Genomic DNA, 18,385 nt, shown 5'->3' on the forward strand with positions numbered 1-18,385 from the left:
TTCTATACTACCTTTGTTTTTGTAGATTCTCCCACTTCACGTAGCCCTAAACATCAATTTATTTGCATAACCATTTTTTCACACAGTAGCATTTTAATCCAAGTTTTCAAATATTTAACATACTTACCTCGCGGCCCTTTAAGGAATCTTTGTTCTACCTCACTATAGCTGACTGAAGTATCTACCGCGAACTTGGTGATGAATCCTCCTATGATTCGATCACGCCAGTGATGAACATTGCATGCAATCTTATCCTCCGATGCTTCCAATCTGTGCACCAATTCTAGAGTTCACACAATAGGTTTGTCGAGCTACACCTTCCTTGCCTATCTGCTAGCTTTGCGATCCACTCGTATAGCTCAGTGGGGAAAGATGCAAAGATAATTGCATGGATCTCTATGTATAAGTAGTAGTCTAACCACTCTTCCTTTGATAGTCACGGATTCCTATTCTCCTACGCCACGAAATCGTGAATATTTCTGTCCAACCAATCTTCAATTCCTTTCTTTGTTGGATTCCAGTGATACGACATCAGAAATCTCTATGTAGATCTCAGTCCCAGCAATGGAACCATTTGTTGGCTTATTGGGGCCTGACCTAGGTTTGGAGTTAATTAGCCAAACAAATCCCTGTACTACTAGCCCTTTTGGAAACAGTTCACGGAGCGTGGACTGAAGTCTCACTCGATGTAGTATGGGAGGGTGATGGAACCAAGTTTCTACACCCTTGAGATGTTTGAGAGGTTGAACTAGTCCAATTGTTAGTCCCTTCGGCAGGCTGCTTCGAGTACTTCCCAGGCCCTTGTGCCCTGATATACTTGCCTTCACACAACCCTAACCAGGGGCTGTGGAGCTTCTACGCTGCTGGAGCAGAGCTCTGCGCTATTCCCCTAAGTCATACTTGAGATCTTACTTATCTTCCTATGCTTAGGCAATTATCTTCGCGTAAATAGATGTCTTATGTTATATTTATTTATATAGCACATTCATATGAGTCCGCACAACAAATAAACAATACACTTGCAATTTATACCTAATCATACATTAAAATAGGAAAAGATACACATAAATATGGTAAACTTCTCTTTATTAATTCTTCCCACGGTTACAGACTCGACCTTCCCTGCGTACTCAGTTGCGGACTACTAGGCCTCTGTGCACTCAGCTGCAGAGCCTTCTCCTACTTTATGACCCAAAGACACACTTTACACTTCGACTCAATCACTTAGATTCATCATGCTTCCATTCTATTATCTTTTTTCTACTCTCTTTCTACACTTAGAGCCTTGCTCTATTTATACAATAGGGTCTATCAAGCCGACATTACATTACAAAAGCAAGGGTGGACGACCCTGTGACTCTATTATGACTTCACACTCCGCGTCCATAATTCGCGGAGCTTTTACAAAAGATTTGGTCAAAAATTGGGCTTTAAGCCCCAAAACATGCCCGTGGGGGGATTCCATGCCCAACAAAAGGCTAAGGAAAAGGCATTTAAAGGCAAAAAGGCATTTTTGGCACATTTAATTATGAAAATAAACAAAATTAGGAGAAAAGTAAGCTGAAATGTCAGAGCTTGCATGTGAGGACGAAAATGAAGGAAAATAATGGAAAATGAAGAAAACATAGGCCTCATTAATAAAAAGGCTTCTCAAGATCAGTTGGTAACATTTTTTCAGTTCAGTTTTGGAGCTCTCTCATTATTCTCTCTCTCACACTCTTGGTGACCTAAAGTTTTCTTGGAGCACTCTAGCTTTGGATCAAGGAAGGAAACACAAGCAAAGGGAAAGGAAGGAAAGCAAAGATCAAGTAAGGAAGAGAAGGATCAAGAAACTTCAACAAGAATACTTGTAGGTAACATATTTCATGTGTGATTTCCTAGCTGGTTTTGACATGGATGGCTTTTCATGTTGGTGTATGGTTCTCTTCCTATCGGTGGCATTGTTTCTCTAGGTTATGACAATGGTTTTTAGCCTAGACTTTCCTTTTTTAGATGCCATGGTGTGTTGGTATGTTTATCTCGATTTTGAGCTTTGGAATTATAGGATGGATTTCAGAATCCGGGGTGGAGATCATCTCAAGGTTCATTCCCAAAGGCCTAGGAATTCCTTGACCAATTTTGGCGAGATATATGGTAAAGCCTAAGGGAGGAGTCTCAATTTAGGGCCTAGTAATTCAAATTTGGATTGCGATAAATCCAGAGAGATTGGTATTGGTTTAGGCCCTAGTGATTTAGGATTGGATTGTGGTAAATCTTGAGTGACAAGGAGACAAAAATTTCCTCAGGGATAGTGATGGATTACAGATGGCATTCTAAGCTCATTTCAGTTTTGTGATTGGAGCATTGGTTTTGGTGTGATCATGGTTTGGTAAGGGTGGAGGTGGTTTAACCTTTGGATTCCCTTGGTTGTTTTTGGAATGGTTTATCCAAGAGATCACATTCATGCTTGGAATATGGCACGACGATGATTGGCTGAAAGAAATATTTTGTTCAACCATGTTTACGGTTGGGTGGTACGTGGAAGTCCCGAACCTGGTCGTATTTTCCTATGATTAATGAAAGCTAAGTTCTCTTTATTTTTTACTTGTTTACATGTGAATTTAATGGTTGTTATATCTTTATTATTTCCATGGTTTTTAGCTCATTATACGCTTGGTTAATTCACTCGTTCATGTCATGGTTATTTCATTTATTTACTTGTAATTGTTGAAATGATGAATGCAAGACCTAATTGATGCCATAACAATTTAAGGGAGAAGGTGGTGATCCTTCTTGTCACGTTTCAAAATATTTTTTAGTTATTCATGTTATGTCTTGTATCCTAGGCCTGTAGATTACATTGATGCCAATTGTTTGACAAAATTTCAATCCTGGTTGAGGATGGTCAAACCTAGTCCCGAAGCTAATTTTTGGTTTATTAGTCTTGTCATAATGTGTTTAATGGAATTTGAAAGTTACAACAAGTTTTGGGTAGTGGCTCGAATTTTGGATTAGAAAAGTGCCTTAAATTCCATGGACACTAGCACAGGTCTGTTCGGAAAGGTCCCTCGATGCAGAAATGCAATCCTTTGAGAGTGTCCAGAGGTCCCTGGAAGCTAGCATGCCTAGGGGATCCAGGGGCATGATTCCTGAGTGGCTATGATGTCTCCTGGGGGTGTTGTTCATGATGTAAATATACGGTTGATGTGTTTCCATCGGTTCCATTTCCTTAAGGTATCCAAGGAGGTTGAATCATATCATAGTATCCTCTCGTCGCATATTTATCCCAGTTGGCCAGTTACTTGGGTAGACGTGGGAGGAGGGTGGTTACAGATTGGTATCATAGCGTGGTTCACCCCTCGAACTAGATGGGCTGTGTGTTGGTCATGCATTCATTTCATTTACACATGTGTTAATCATCCTTGTGGTCTATGTGATTTTTCCATATGCATGGTGTTGGTCATGGTCATAGTGATGTCACCATGGGAATAAGGATGTCATTATGTGAAGTGTGTTTTCATGGGTGTATGATTGGTTACATGTTTTTTATGCTTGCGTATTGTTAGTGTACGTGATATGGTTGTTTTATCATGCATGAGGTCATGGTATGTGCAGTTGATATGTTAATGCATTTATGATTGGAAACTAGCTAGAATGATCGACATATGGTTACATGCCTATGTGTTATATTTTATATGTTGTCATGATTATACTGTACAAGTATCATGCTGATTTTTTGATATTGTAGACAAGGTATCCTCCCCAAGGTACATTAAGGTACATTGAATTATTATGATTTTGTTTAGCTAACATAGTATGCCTTGCAGGAAAGAGATCAAAATGGCTAGCAGAATGGTAGACTACAAAGACTCTCCCTATGAATTTGATGAGTAGCGTGGTGTTGGGAACTCTTCTAATTTGGTAGATACATTGAGAAGCTTGAAGGAAGAGATAAGGATTTGTAAGGTGGACAATGAAAAAATCATGCAGACACAAGAGAAACAAGTAGAGGTTAATGCATACTACTTTAGAGATTTTTAGAATTGCAGCGATAAGGACCACTTTAGATCAGCCATGAGAAAGAGGACAAAAGTAATGGGGCATATGGAAGTAGGTATTATGGTGGTTACAGGTCAGATAGAGACGACACGATCAGAGATGGAAAGTTGTTGGATACTTCGGATAGGAGAGGTGATGGACACATGTATTATTCTAGTTCTGGTTTGGACATGCATCATGATCATCATCGTAATCATCTATACAGAAGGAGTGATAAGGGGTAATTTTCTGGTGAGTTTAAGAAATCAAATCCACCTACTTTTGATGGAGAGGTGAAGAAATCACAGGATGCAGAGGCATGGTTTCTTGGTATGAGGAATTTCTTTATATTGCATGATTATTCACAAAAAAAAGGAAAATATAGCCACTTTTAGTCTCAAAGGTAAAGAATATATTTGGTGGGAAGGTGTGAAGGATGTTAAAGGTATACGTGAGGATGACTTGACTTGGCATGAGTTTGAGATGCTCTTCAAGAAGTATTTGTCAGAGAGATACTTTGATGATAGAGATAAGGATTTTTATGAGTTACGGATGGGTTCCATGACATATGACGAGTATACTACAAGGTTCTTCAAGTTATTGAGATATGTGCCTTAACTGAATGAGGAGAAGGCTAAGGTTCAGAGATTCATCAATGGACTACTAGTAGAATACAGAGACTGGATTAAGTTTGATGAGCGTAGATCATTGGAGGAGGCCATCCAAAATTTGAAACATTGTTATGAGCAGTCAAAGTGAAAATTTGAGACTAAGAGTGACTTGAAAGGAAGTGAGAAAGCTAAAGGGAAATGGGCACCAAAGTGAGGAAGACCTCAAGATGCAAGTGAGAAAGAAAATGTAGTCCCTTACAAGATGTTCAATACAATTGAGAAGGGACATGGAGAGCAGCAGGTTAGAGGTGGTGGTAGAGAACCATTCCAATGTTGGATTTGTGGCAAGGATCATCGTAAGAGGGATTGTTCACAGTATCAGAGTTTTGGTAGACCCTAGATCTATAGTTTTAAGAGGCGCATACTGTTGGTGATGTTGGTCATAGCATTCTTTGAATCTATGCAGCTGTGGACAATAGGAAGGCAGATCAAAAGACATCTATCATTGAGATGGATGATAGGCTTTGTGATCAAGTTATTTCTATTTTGATTGATCCTAGATCTAACTATAGTTATATTAATCCTGCCATGGTGGATAAGTGTGGTTTGAGAAAAGAAGTGCATGTAAAATCTTAGTTGGTATAGTTGGCTATAGGTACAAAGCAGAGAGTTCACCATTGGGTAAGAGCTTCTGCATTTGAGTTAAATGTTATTCCTACAACAACACATTTGAATGTACTACCATTGGGATTATATAGTATGCTTTTGGGTATGGATTAGCTGTACCTTCATAGCACCAAAGTGGATTGCTTTGACAAGGCCATTGAGTGTGTGGATGATAATGAGGAAAATAAAACTTTGCAGGGGAAGCATAAGCCTACATTGGTGAGGATGGTTAATGCTATGAAACCTAAGCGTAGTTGCAGAAAGGGTTGTGTGATGTTCATAGTACATATATATAGTGACAAGGGAAAAGATAATGAGGATGAAAAAATATTCAAGAGGCACCATGTATTGCAACAGTATCAAGATGTGTTTCCAGTAGAGATTCAAAATTTACCTCTTCACAGGGAAGTGGATATCTCTATTGAGTTGGTGCCAAACGCAATGCCAACATGAAAGGCACCTTACAGGATGAGCACTCTGGAGCTAGTAGAGTTGAAATTGTAGTTAAAGTAGATGCTTGTTAAGGGATACATTAGGCCATGCGTACCACCTTGGGGTGCACGAGTGTTTTTTGTAAAGAAGAAAGATGGTACTCTTAGATTGTGCATTGATTACAAGTAGCTGAAGAAGGTAACGATCAAGAACATGTACCCATTATCGAGGATCGATGATTTTTTTGATCAATTGAAGGGAGAAAAAATGTTCTCTAACATTGACTTGAGGTTAGGATACCATCAGGTATGCATCAAGGAAGAGCTTATGTTTAAAAGTAGATTCAGGACTAGGTATGGGCATTATGAGTTTGTTGTAGTTCCAGTTAGTTTGACTGATGATCCAACTACATTTATGTGTTTGATGGATATTGTGTTGCATCATTATCTAGATAAGTTTTTTATTTTATTCATTGATGACATATTGGTATATTCTAAAAATGAGGAAAAACATGCTGAGCATTTCGCAGCAGTGTTGTGAATGCTAAGAGAGCATCAGTTGTATTCTAAGATTAACAAGTGAAACTTCTTTCAGACAAAGGTGCATTAATTGGGACATATCATTTCCAAGGAAGGAATAGCAGTAGATCCATAAAATATAATGGTCATCATGGAGTGGGTAGCTCCTAAGAATGTGGATGAGGTGAGGTCATTCATGGGATTGGTAGGTTACTACAGGAGGTTCATTAGGAACTTCTCACACATTGCATATCCTATCACATCATTGTAGAGGAAAGGTAAGAAGTTCAAATGGACAGAAGAATGTATAGCTAGTTTTGAGCAGCTCAAACAGTTGTTGACACATGCACCAGTACTAAAGACTGTAGATCCAGAAAAGTGGTTTGTAGTGTGTATAGATGCTTGCAAGAGAGGACTTGGTGGAGTTCTCATGCAAGAAGGACAACTAGTGTGATATGAGTTACATAAACTCAATGAGCATGAGCAGAACTAGCTGACGCATGATATTGAGCTAACAGTGATCTTACATGCATTGAAGATGTGAAGGCATTATCTTCTTGGTAGGAGGTTTTTATTGATGAGTGATCAAAGTGGGTTGAGGTATTTTTTTGACCAATCGAATCTAAACGCCAATAATTCTAGATGGTTGGCCACCCTTAGTGAGTTTGACTTTGAGATCAGATACATCAAAGGAAAGGAGAACTGGGTTGCAGATGCTCTTAGTAGGAAGGTACAAGTAAGTCATACAGTAGCTATGAGCTCTTATGTGACTGAGTTATAGGATAGGATCTTATAGGTAGGACAATGGGATGGCAAGTACATGTACAGGTATAGGTATAGGTATAGGTATATGTATAGGTATAGGAATAGGTATAGGTGTAGGTACATGTACAGGTACAAGCATAGGTACAAGTATAGTTACATGTATAGGTGATAAATATGTAGACTATCGTCTCACGACAGATGGTTTGGTGAGATTCAGGGATAAGATCTATGTGTCAAATTGGAGTGAGACCACGAAGCTTATCTTGATGGAGTTTCATGTGAAGCCATAGTTAGGTCACCCAGGATATCAGAAGGCATTGACGGTGGTGAAGAAGTTCTACTATTTGTTGAGTCTTGTCTAGTCAATTTAACGTCTTAAATTGCTCTACATAAATTATCAATCCGGGTATCGTAAATTGATGAAGTATGGTGCAACATATGTGCTTAGTTAACCTTTTTCTTACTTCGTTGTTTTGTAGATTTTATTTTGTTTTGGGGTTTTGTTCTTGTTGATCTCCTAAAGTATCTAATGCAAATGGAAATCCTATTCTAAGGTCTTAACAATACTTTTAAAGGTCAAGTGTGGATGTAGATTTCAAGACAAAGTCTATGTCCCTAATGGTAACTTCCAAAACTTAGAACTTCAAAAGATATTAAAACATGTTATTGATGGAATTAGTACTTAAACAAAAGTGTAAGTATGCAACTATTTGAATCAAGCAAAAGATGAAATACTGATCATGAAATCACTGTCTCTGCTGCTTGTCTAAATACAAAAATAAAAGTTAAGCTATTGCACTCAAAGAAATAAAAAATTGCAAGGAAAGTAAAACTAAAATCAAATTACACATTCATAATTCGATCCCTCGCCATTAGTCCTGCTATGGCTTTCGGAGGTAACCGTCAATGATATGAGCAATTTAATATCTAATTGCAGAAAAGTAAAACTAAAATCAGATCACATCAATTCATAGTCTGACCCCTCGCCATTAGTCCCGCTATGACTTTCGGAGGTAATCATCAACAACTTGAGCAATCTGATATCTAATTATAGAAAAGTAAACTTAAAATCAAATCACATCAATTCATAGTCTGATCCCTCGCCATTAGTCCCGCTATGGCTTTCGGAAGTAATCATCAACAAATTGAGCAATCTGATATCTAATTGCAAAAAAGTAAACTTAAAATCAAATCACATCAATTCATATTCTGATCCCTTGCCATTAGTCCCGCTATGGCTTTCGGAGGTAATCATCAACAACTTGAGCAATCTGATATCTAATTGCAGAAAAGTAAACTTAAAATCAAATCACATCAATTCATAGTCTGATCCCTCACCATTAGTCCCGCTATGGCTTTCGGAGGTAATCATCAACAACTTGAGTGAGTTGATTTCTAAACTAACTTAACAAAGCAAATGAATAAGACTAAAATCAAAGCATAACTAAAATTGAAAAGCTAAAAAAAAAAATTCAGCAGAGAGGCAAATCTCATGTCACCATTTGATGCAAAACCATGTAAAGAAAAACTAATCTACAATCAACTGGTTGAACACACTTACATGAATTAAAATTGCATGAATGAAAAATCTAATCTATCAAACTTGAAAGCAATCAAATGACATAATGAAATCAAAGCAAAATTACAAAATGAAATGTACTCTACCTTACATTCTAATATGCTCCATGACATCTACTTCACATCTCCTTCCATGTTGAGAACATCAAAGCTTTATTCAAATTCTTCAAAATTACAAAGTACAACAAAGCTCTCCAAAGCTTTCAAAATCCATTAAGGAAGAACTACAAACTCCAAGCTAAATAACTAAAAGCCAAGCCAAGCTAACAAATGAAGGAGAGAGATCTCCTATTTATACAAAAAGATGAAAGTCATTTCATTAATGAGAGTCCATGAATCTCTCCCTCTACCTCTAGAGTCCTAATCAAAATAGGAACTGATAAGACACATGTCTTCTTAGAGTTACAATACAATTAGGAGATGTGACACATATTCTCATGATCCCATGATTCTTTCCACTCAAATTCGAATTTGGCCTTAGAGTGCCACATAAGGGTCTTCTAGAAGCCTCCTTTCAACCTACACATGTCAACAATCTCAACCCATTTGTCAGGTATAAGCATATGCACATTATTTTCTAATTTTTAACCACAAATTCACTTAAAAGACTTAGAATTAATAAATATTGGAAAAACATAAATGTGGCCCAATGATAATGAAAGTGGGATGAATGTGGTGACATAGTAGTGAAATGGAGGTGATATAATGGACATAATAGTGAAAGTGTAATGGAAATGAATGACATTTTCAAGACTCAACATACCCCCCAACTGAAGCTATTGCATGTCCTCATGCAATATATATTACATTAACTCTTTTGATCCTTGAGCTTTGGCTTAACTTTGCATGATATCATTTTATAACTTCATATTTCTGCAAAGTGTTTAACGTGAATTGCAACATGGTTGGTTCTTGTGTTACAACCAACTTTTTTTTTTTTTTTGCATTCTATTTTGATCTTTGAACTTTGCATAATGATATTTTGATTATTTTTGCAAAGTATATCTTTATTGGATTGCATAATGGTTGATTCTTGTGTGACAACCATGATTTTGTTTGTATCCAATTTATCCTTTAAGCACTTTTTCAAAAGCCATTGTATGCTCATAATAGCAATGTAATAATTAATATATGTTGGAAGTATGTGGGCTCCTGAATATGATATGGATATGGAAAAATATGAAGATGAATGTATTCCCCCCCCCCCCCCCCAATTGATGGTATTGACAATTTTATGAAATGAGGAAGAGAAATGTTTTTCCAACAATTATCATTCTAGCTTTTTATGGAATTCTATGGTCAAAAGTTAGAAAATGACATACCTTCACTTACCCTTTGGAATGGATGAGTTGTATGTGTTGTGGCTGAAAAATTATAATCATATTCTTCTTCAAGTGGCTGAACAAGAGGAGTCATGGATAGAGAGATAAGATGACTTTTTATTGCTTTTACTAAAACTTACTGAATTTGCTCCAAAATGCTAAAAATAATAGTCTTCATGTCTTCAAAACTCATTGGCACAATTCCTACTATGTGAAAAGATGTTCTGATGTCGAACATAGTAAGAAATTGTTGACTTAGTGGCCATTAATTGATGCCACTAGTCAACACGAGAACTCTCACCATTGATGACAATGAGAGTCAAGATGCCCAAACACATCTTGCTAGGTACGAATGAATTTGTTGATGTCGAGTCACCGAGAAGATCTAACGAACAAGGGACATTAATGTATTCCCATTTTTTGTCAGCATGAGAACTTGCCATTAAGGCATGCAAGCCTCAAGGTGTCTTTACAAAGAACTTAGACTCAAAGGACTATGGACTCAATAATTTGCATTGAAGCAGGGCTTATTTGCGAAATGAAAATGACAGGAAATGAAAGATGAAAATGGAAGATCGCAATGGAGAGTAGAAATGGTAATGGGCAATAAGCATGTGAATGAGCCTCTTGCTTTTATTTGTGGGTTATGAATGGACAAAAAGAGATGGAAAGTGTATGTGAATGTAAATGGAAAATATGGAGTGAAATGAAGTGAAAGGTTTATTATGAAGTATGGATGTGATGGAGACAATAGTATCTGAAAGTTTTTCAAGTGTTTGGATCTGATTTTGCATCAGCATATTTTCTCTTTGTTGCTGATCATCCTCTTATGAAACAAATTGGTCTCTTAGGGAGACACCATTCTCTTGTAGTCATTTGTCCTTCCTCCTGGAACCTGCAAAAAACTAATACTTCTTCTGCAATGGAATGTAAGGTTATCAAAAGAGAGAGGTGATCAATCTCTCTAGTTACGATATTTACACACAAGACTAAGAATTCGTATTAATGAAACAAGTTCTCAAAGGAAAAATCAAAAAAATTTATACCTGCTTTGGAATTGGACTTTAGCTGCAGAATTTCGACGGTTTCTGTAGCTAAAAATCTTGAATACAAAGTTAGCTATTCATCTTTCATCATCAGTCCAAAATTAATCTACACCTTCAGAAAAGTGAGCAAATAACTTATTCATTTCATTGATTCAAAATTATTACTTTTTCTTGACATGTAGTGACTTAGTGTGGCGACTTAGTGATAACACACAACTTGACTTCCCTTTGACCAGGGTCTTTTTCATTGAATTGGATCAAATGAATAGGACACCATCGATGTACTGACATTTTCCCAGCTACCCATGTGGCTTGTTTTGCTTTATGACACTTGCAACCTAGATTTAAAAAAAAACAGCTTCGGAAAGTTGAACCAGTTGCGGAAAGTTGAATCAGCTACGGAAAGTGGCTGAAACAGTCAATCATCAGTTTTGATTTTTTTTTTTTTTTCATTATCTTCATGTAGGAACTCTGTGAATGGTAGTGGCATATGGAGAAAAACAGTTTTAGTGATGGAAATGGAATACCAGAGTACCTACTCTTTTGCTGCTCATTTTTTTTTTAAACTGTGCTGACAGATTTTATATCATCGCATGCCTTTTGATATTCATATAATACAAATCCATTGAACACAGATTTTAGGCTGTTTGCGTGTGACATTTATAGTTTATACCATCAGCCAAAAGAAAATCAAGGTGCTGAAGTCTTCCTATCTCATGACCAATAATCAAATTTAACCTCCAAAAATCTCAAACATATTTTAGTTTCAAAATGCTCACATTTCAAATCGTCAAGAGAAACCTATCCGTGTGGTGAATTTAGAGCAGATGACAGTCTTATTATGAAGAATATGCATGCACTCCATAGTGCAAACAAGGAAAAATATTGTGAAGGCACTACAGAGGTTAAAATTCAATAAAGCTGAAATGCCTTAACCAATCATCTGAACTTGAGAGAAGCTCAAATAGGACAGATAGGGAAATCTATATTGCTGTTTATGAAATAGGACGGATAGAATGGCCTATATGATTGTTGATGTCCCAAACAATCTCACTATCGAACTGACTCTTTCAGCAAAAGCACGTGAGGTGATAACAGTTGCGTTAGTGGGGATTGGAGAAGGTTTGACACAACAGCATGAAACTGTCTGAAGAAACCATCCACGGATTAGATAGACCACGGAATCCACCTTAGGATCCTTAACAACAACTTTGAATACATTGCCATGTTGAACAATTTGCCACGTCTTATTAATCGTCTATGAAGAGCCGTATATAATTGGTTCACGAAATGGAGTTAAACAGAGCCGTATTCAATTCAGATTGTTGTTAAACAGGTGTTAGATGAATTATTAAAACAAGAGACGTGTAATTATGATTGATTTCCAGCACATAGTTGACTCCAAATTGAAATTCCCTTGCCGAATTAAAGCACAGCCTGTTCATTTAATTGAAATTCCGTTTTTTTTACACGCGGCAGACAAAAATGGGCTCCAAAGAACCGAGGATTTCTCCCAGACCACCACAAATTTCTTAAAACGGTTTCTGGGTTATCTAATTGACCTTGCTGGCAAAAAAACCCATGTTTTTTTTTTTCAGATTCATCTCCGTTTGGCCAAATCGTGCGTGTGAAGTTTGACGTTTTTTTTTTGCTGTTTACGTTTTTCTTGAGTTGTTGCATTCAACCTGTAAAGTTTCGAATTAGTACCAATACAGTGAAGACCCTAGCACTGAAGATGACTCTAAGAGTGAAGGATATGAATATCCAGGAGGTGTGAAGTTAGCTCTACAAAGGCAACATCAGCGTAGTCAACCTTTCTTGGCACATAAGGCCTGTTAATCTCATTGAGATAATTCTGCTCTTAAAACACATTCTCTTATTCTCCGCCGGTGTGAATATTCAAACCCTGGATCTATCCCACAATAATTACAACCCATTTCTCATAGTAAGGCTTGCCTCTATTACACAGAAGCATACGGATCTGATGCTTACAAAGCATAAGCATCAAGCAATGGTGCATACTGTGTCAGGTCGATATAATGGGACTTGGGGAATCTGATCAACAAATGGCACACGTCTTGGTGTCTTAGTATTATCACGATCAAGTTTCCTAGGTCTATTTTCTTTTGGATCACGAGAGTTCTGAGCAGGTATCGGTCAAAACAACTGAATTTTTATTTATTTATTTTTAATGTTTTTGCAGGTTCGTTTTAAGGTCAAAACTTGAACAGGGATGCAAATTTTCTTGTTGAAGCCACAGTGAAAGCTAGGATTCAAGATAGCCATTGATTGTTTTTCTTTTTTTTTCTTTTTCTTTTTTTTCCTGAAATTGTAAATTTTTATAAAAAAGATTAATGATTTTCAATTTCAGGCAGCAAAAGACTTCAAGGAAAATATGCTAAAAACAGGACTTTGACTGAGGTCTTAGGCTGGTTTTTTATCAATCTGAGCTGGGTGACTAGGATAGGATCCATGTCGGGACAATTCTGGAGATGCCCATGTGGTCGGTTTCTTCATTGGATGCCTGTAACCTGCTAAACCTTGAAATCAGCTGCGGAATTCTCAACTAGCTGCGGAATCAGGCCACATTCCGCAGCTAAGTTGCAAAACCTTATTAAAACAGGATACAATGTTTTGAGGACCACTACAGACCATAACCAGTCAATCTTGGACAGTTTGAACCTATCAAAGCAGTTGGGTTTCATTTTTTTTTTTTATTATTATTTTTTATTTTTTTTGAATCAACTGAAATGATGAAGTTTATTTTGTCTCCTTTTTATTTTATTTTATTTTTTTCTCTTTTTTTTTTTTTACATAAAAATTCTTTTTCTGATCCTCCAGATCACAAAAAGTGCAGGAGCAGAGTATACTCAAGAATTATTAATTTTTTTTTTGTTAAAAATTCTTTTTCTGATCCTCTAGATCACACAAAGTGCAGGAGGAGAGCATACTCAAGAATTATTAAATTTTTTTAGATGTAAGAAATAAGGTCTCCTAATTACACTTCCCCGGCAACGGCGCCAAAATGTCTAGTCAATTTAACGTCTTAAATTGCTCTACATAAATTATCAATCCGGGTATCGTAAACTAATGAAGTGTGGTGCACCATATGTGCTTAGTTAACATTTTTCTTACTTCGTTGTTTTATAGATTTTAATTTGTTTTAGGGTTTTGTTCTTGTTGATCTCCTAAAGTATCTAATGCAAATGGAAATCCTATTCTAAGGTCTTAAGAATACTTTTAAAGGTCAAGTATGGATGTAGATTTCAAGACAAAGTCTATGTCCTTAATGGTAACTTCCAAAACTTAGCACTTCAAAAGATCTTAAAACATGTTATTGATGGAATTAGTACTTAAACAAAAGTGTAAGTATGCAGCTACTTCAATTAAGCAAAAGATGAAATACTAATCATGAAATCACTGTCTCTGCTGATTGTCTAAATACGGAAATAAAAGTTAAGCTATTGCACTCAAAGAAATAAAAAATTGCAAGGAAAGTAAAACTAAAATGAAATTACACATTCATAATTCGATCCCTCGCCATTAGTCCCGCTATGGCTTTCGGAGGTAACCGTCAATGATATGAGCAATTTAATATCTAATTGCAGAAAAGTAAAACTAAAATCAAATCACATCAATTCATAGTCTGATCCCTCACCATTAGTCCCGCTATGGCTTTCGGAGGTAATCATCAACAACTTGAGCAATCTGATATCTAATTGAAAAAAAGTAAACTTAAAATCAAATCACATCAATTCATAGTCTGATCCCTCACCATTAGTCCCGCTATGGCTTTCAGAGGTAATCATCAACAACTTGAGCAATCTGATATCTAATTGCAGAAAAGTAAACTTAAAATCAAATCACATCAATTCATAGTCTGATCCCTCGCCATTAGTCCTGCTATGGCTTTCGGAGGTAATCATTAACAACTTGAGTGAGTTGATTCCTAAAATAACTTAATAAAGCAAATGAACAAGACTAAAATCAAAGCATAACTGAAATTGAAAAGCTAAAAAAACAAAGTCAGCAGAGAGGCAAATCTCACATCACCATTTGATGCAAAAACATGTAAAGAAAAACTAATCTACAATCAACTTGTTGAACACACTTACATGAATTAAAATTGCATGAATGAAAAATCTAATCTATCAAACTTGAAAGCAATCAAATGACATAATGAAATCAAAGCAAAATTACAAAATGAAATGTACTCTACCTTACATTCTAATATGCTCCATGACATCTACTTCACATCTCCTTCCATGTTGAGAACATCAATGTTTTATTCAAATTCTTCAAAATTACAAAGTACAACAAATCTCTCCAAAGCTTTCAAAAGCCATCAAGGAAGAACTACAAACTCCAAGCTAAATAACTAAAAGCCAAGCTGAGCTAACAAATGAAGGAGAGAGATCTCTTATTTATACAAAAAGATGAAAGCCATCTCATTAATGAGAGTCCATGAATCTCTCTCTCTACCTCTAGAGTCCTAATCAAAATAGGAACTGATGAGACACGTCTTATTAGAGTTACAATACAATTAGGAGATGTGACACATATCCTCATGATCCCATGATTATTTTCACTCAAATTCGAATTTGGCCTTAGAGTGCCACATAAGGGTCTTCTAGAAGTCTCCTTTCAACCTACACATGTCAACAATCTCAACCCATTTGTTAGGTATAAGCATATGCACATTATTTTCTAATTTCTAACTACAAATTCACTTAAAAGACTTAAAATTAAGAAATATTGAAAAAACATAAATGTGGCCCAATTATAATGAAAGTGGGATGAATGTGGTGACATAGTAGTGAAATGGAGGTGATATAATGGACATAATAGTGAAAGTGTAATGGAAATGAATGACATTTTCAAGACTCAACAATCTTAAGAAGGAAGTGGCAGAGTTTGTGGCTAGATGTTTAGATTATCAGTAGGTAAATGAAAAATGTAAGTGTCCAGGTGGTCTACTACAACCTATTGGGATTCCAGAATGGAAATGGGAGGTCATTTCCATGGATTTAATTATAGGTCTTCTAAGGACAGTGAGACATCATGATTCTATTATGGTTGTGGTTGATAGGTTGAGCAAGGTAGCTCACTTCATTCCAGTGAAGACTACATATTCAGCCAGTGAGGTGGCACATGTTTTCATTAGAGATATAATGAGATTACATGGCATTCCAAGTTCTAGAAGGAGATATTTGTAGGTTTGGGTACAAAGTTGGCCTTTAGTATAGCTTTTCATCCACAGACAGATGGAAAAGTAGAGAGGGTCAACAGGATTTTGGAGGATATGATGAGGATGTACATGATGCACCATGAGAGGAGATGGGAGGAGTATCTTCCATTGGTTGAGTTCGCATACAAAAATGGTTACCATGAGTCATTAAGGATGAGTCCTTTTGAGGCATTGTATGGGTGGAGTTGTAATACTCCCATCAGCTGGAGTGATCCAGTGAACAGGGTAATTATTGGACCAGACATTTTGGCAGACATGGAATAGGAAATGGAGGTTAATCAAGAAGAATCTAAAGGAAACACTGGATATATAGAAGAGTTATGCAGACCAACATAGGGTATTCAAGGAGTTTCAGGTTGGGGAGCATGTGTATTTTCACATCAAGCCCAAGAAGAGCTCTTTGAGGATTGGATCATGTGCCAAGTTGGCACCACAGTATTGTGGGCGTAGTGATCTGGGTCTAGATTGTGGGCCTAGTGATCCAGGTTTCAATTATAATAAATCCTGAGAGATTGCTCTCGGTTTATGGCCTAGTGATCTGGGTCTAGATTGTGGGCCTAGTGATCCAGGTTTCAATTATAATAAATCCTGAGAGATTGCTCTCGGTTTATGGCCTAGTGATCTGGGTTTGGATTGTGGTAAATCTTGAGAGACAAGGAGATGAAAAATTCCTCAAGGATAGTGATGGATTACAAATGAAATTCCAATCCTAGTTCGGTTTTATGATCAGAGCATCGATTTTGGTGTGATCACGTTTTGGTGAGGATGGAGGTGGTTTAACTTCTAGATTCCCTTGGTCATTTTTGGATTAGTTTGTCCATGAGATCCCACATTCATGCTTGGAATATGGCATGGGGGTGATTGGCTAAAAGAAATATTTGGTTGAGCCATGTCTACAATCAGGTGGTACGTGTTAGTCCTGAACCTGGTCGGATTTTCCTATCATTAATGAAATATAAGTTATCTTTATTTTTTACTTATTTATATGTGGATTTAATGGTTGTTATATCTCTGTTATTTCCATGGTTTTATGTTGGTTATAACCATGGTTAATTGACTGGTTCATGTCATGGTTATTTTATGTATTTACATGCAATTGTTAAAATGATGGATGCAAGACCTAATTGGTGCCATAATAGTTCAAGGAAGAAGTTGGCGACGCCTCTTGTCATGTTTAAAAAAAAAATCAGTCATTCATGCTATGTCTTGTATCCTAGACTTGTAGTTTGCATTGATGCTAAGTGTTTGAAAGAATGCCAGTCCTAGTTGGGGATGGTTAGGCCTAGTACTGAAGTTGATTTTTGGTTTATTAGTCTTGTAATAATTTGTTTGATGAATTATAAAAGTTATAAGAAGTTCTGGGAAGTGGCTAGAATTCTGGGCTAGAAAAGTGCCTTAGATTTCGTGGATGCTGGCACAGGTCTGCTGGGAAAAGTCCCTGGATGCAGGCATGCATGCCTGTGAGAGCATCTTGAGGTCCCTGGATGTTGGCATGCCCATAGAATGAGAGTGTTGAGAGGTAAATAGGTCTAAAAGGTGAGTGGGACCCAAGGGCAAGATTCCTATGTGGTTGGGATGTCTCTTGGGGGTGTTATTGATGATGTAGAAGGTATGGTTGATGTGTTTCCATTGATTCCATTTCCTTAAGGTGACCAAGGAGGTTGAATAATATCATAGTAGCCTCTCATCACATGTTTACCCCAGTTGGCTGGTTACTTGGGTAGATGTGGGAGGAGGGTGGTTACATGTTGATTCACACCCACTTTCCATGAGGCCAAATAACCACCTAGTTTCCAAAATTTTGGACCAAATGGAATTAATTATTTGGAACAAAAAATTCTTAGTATGTTTATTATTCATTGTGGGAGGATAGATGACCTAAGAATTCCATTGATAAATAAATCTCTAATTTTCCGTTTACAACCCTTATTTTCTAATTTGTTAGGCCCTTTATTAAGTTCACAAAGAATATGGAAGAAGGCTATTGATGAAATAAATTTTATCATTCCCAAGGCTCTTTTCATTATGCTTTCTAATGGTTTCCTCTTTTGCAGGGTTCTTTTAACTAAGTGTTGAAGAAGGAGGAGGGAGTCGCCCAAAATGGTAAGCTCTTGCACTTGTGGTTCTTTCGCTATAGAGAGACCTTGATAGAGGCCTAGAATATCTTCGTGATTGTATGTAA

Source organism: Pinus tabuliformis, chromosome 9 (genome assembly GCF_031772625.1).
Source record: "Pinus tabuliformis cultivar Carrire ecotype Pingquan chromosome 9, CPIR1, whole genome shotgun sequence".
In the NCBI taxonomy this organism is placed as follows: Eukaryota; Viridiplantae; Streptophyta; class Pinopsida; order Pinales; family Pinaceae; genus Pinus; species Pinus tabuliformis.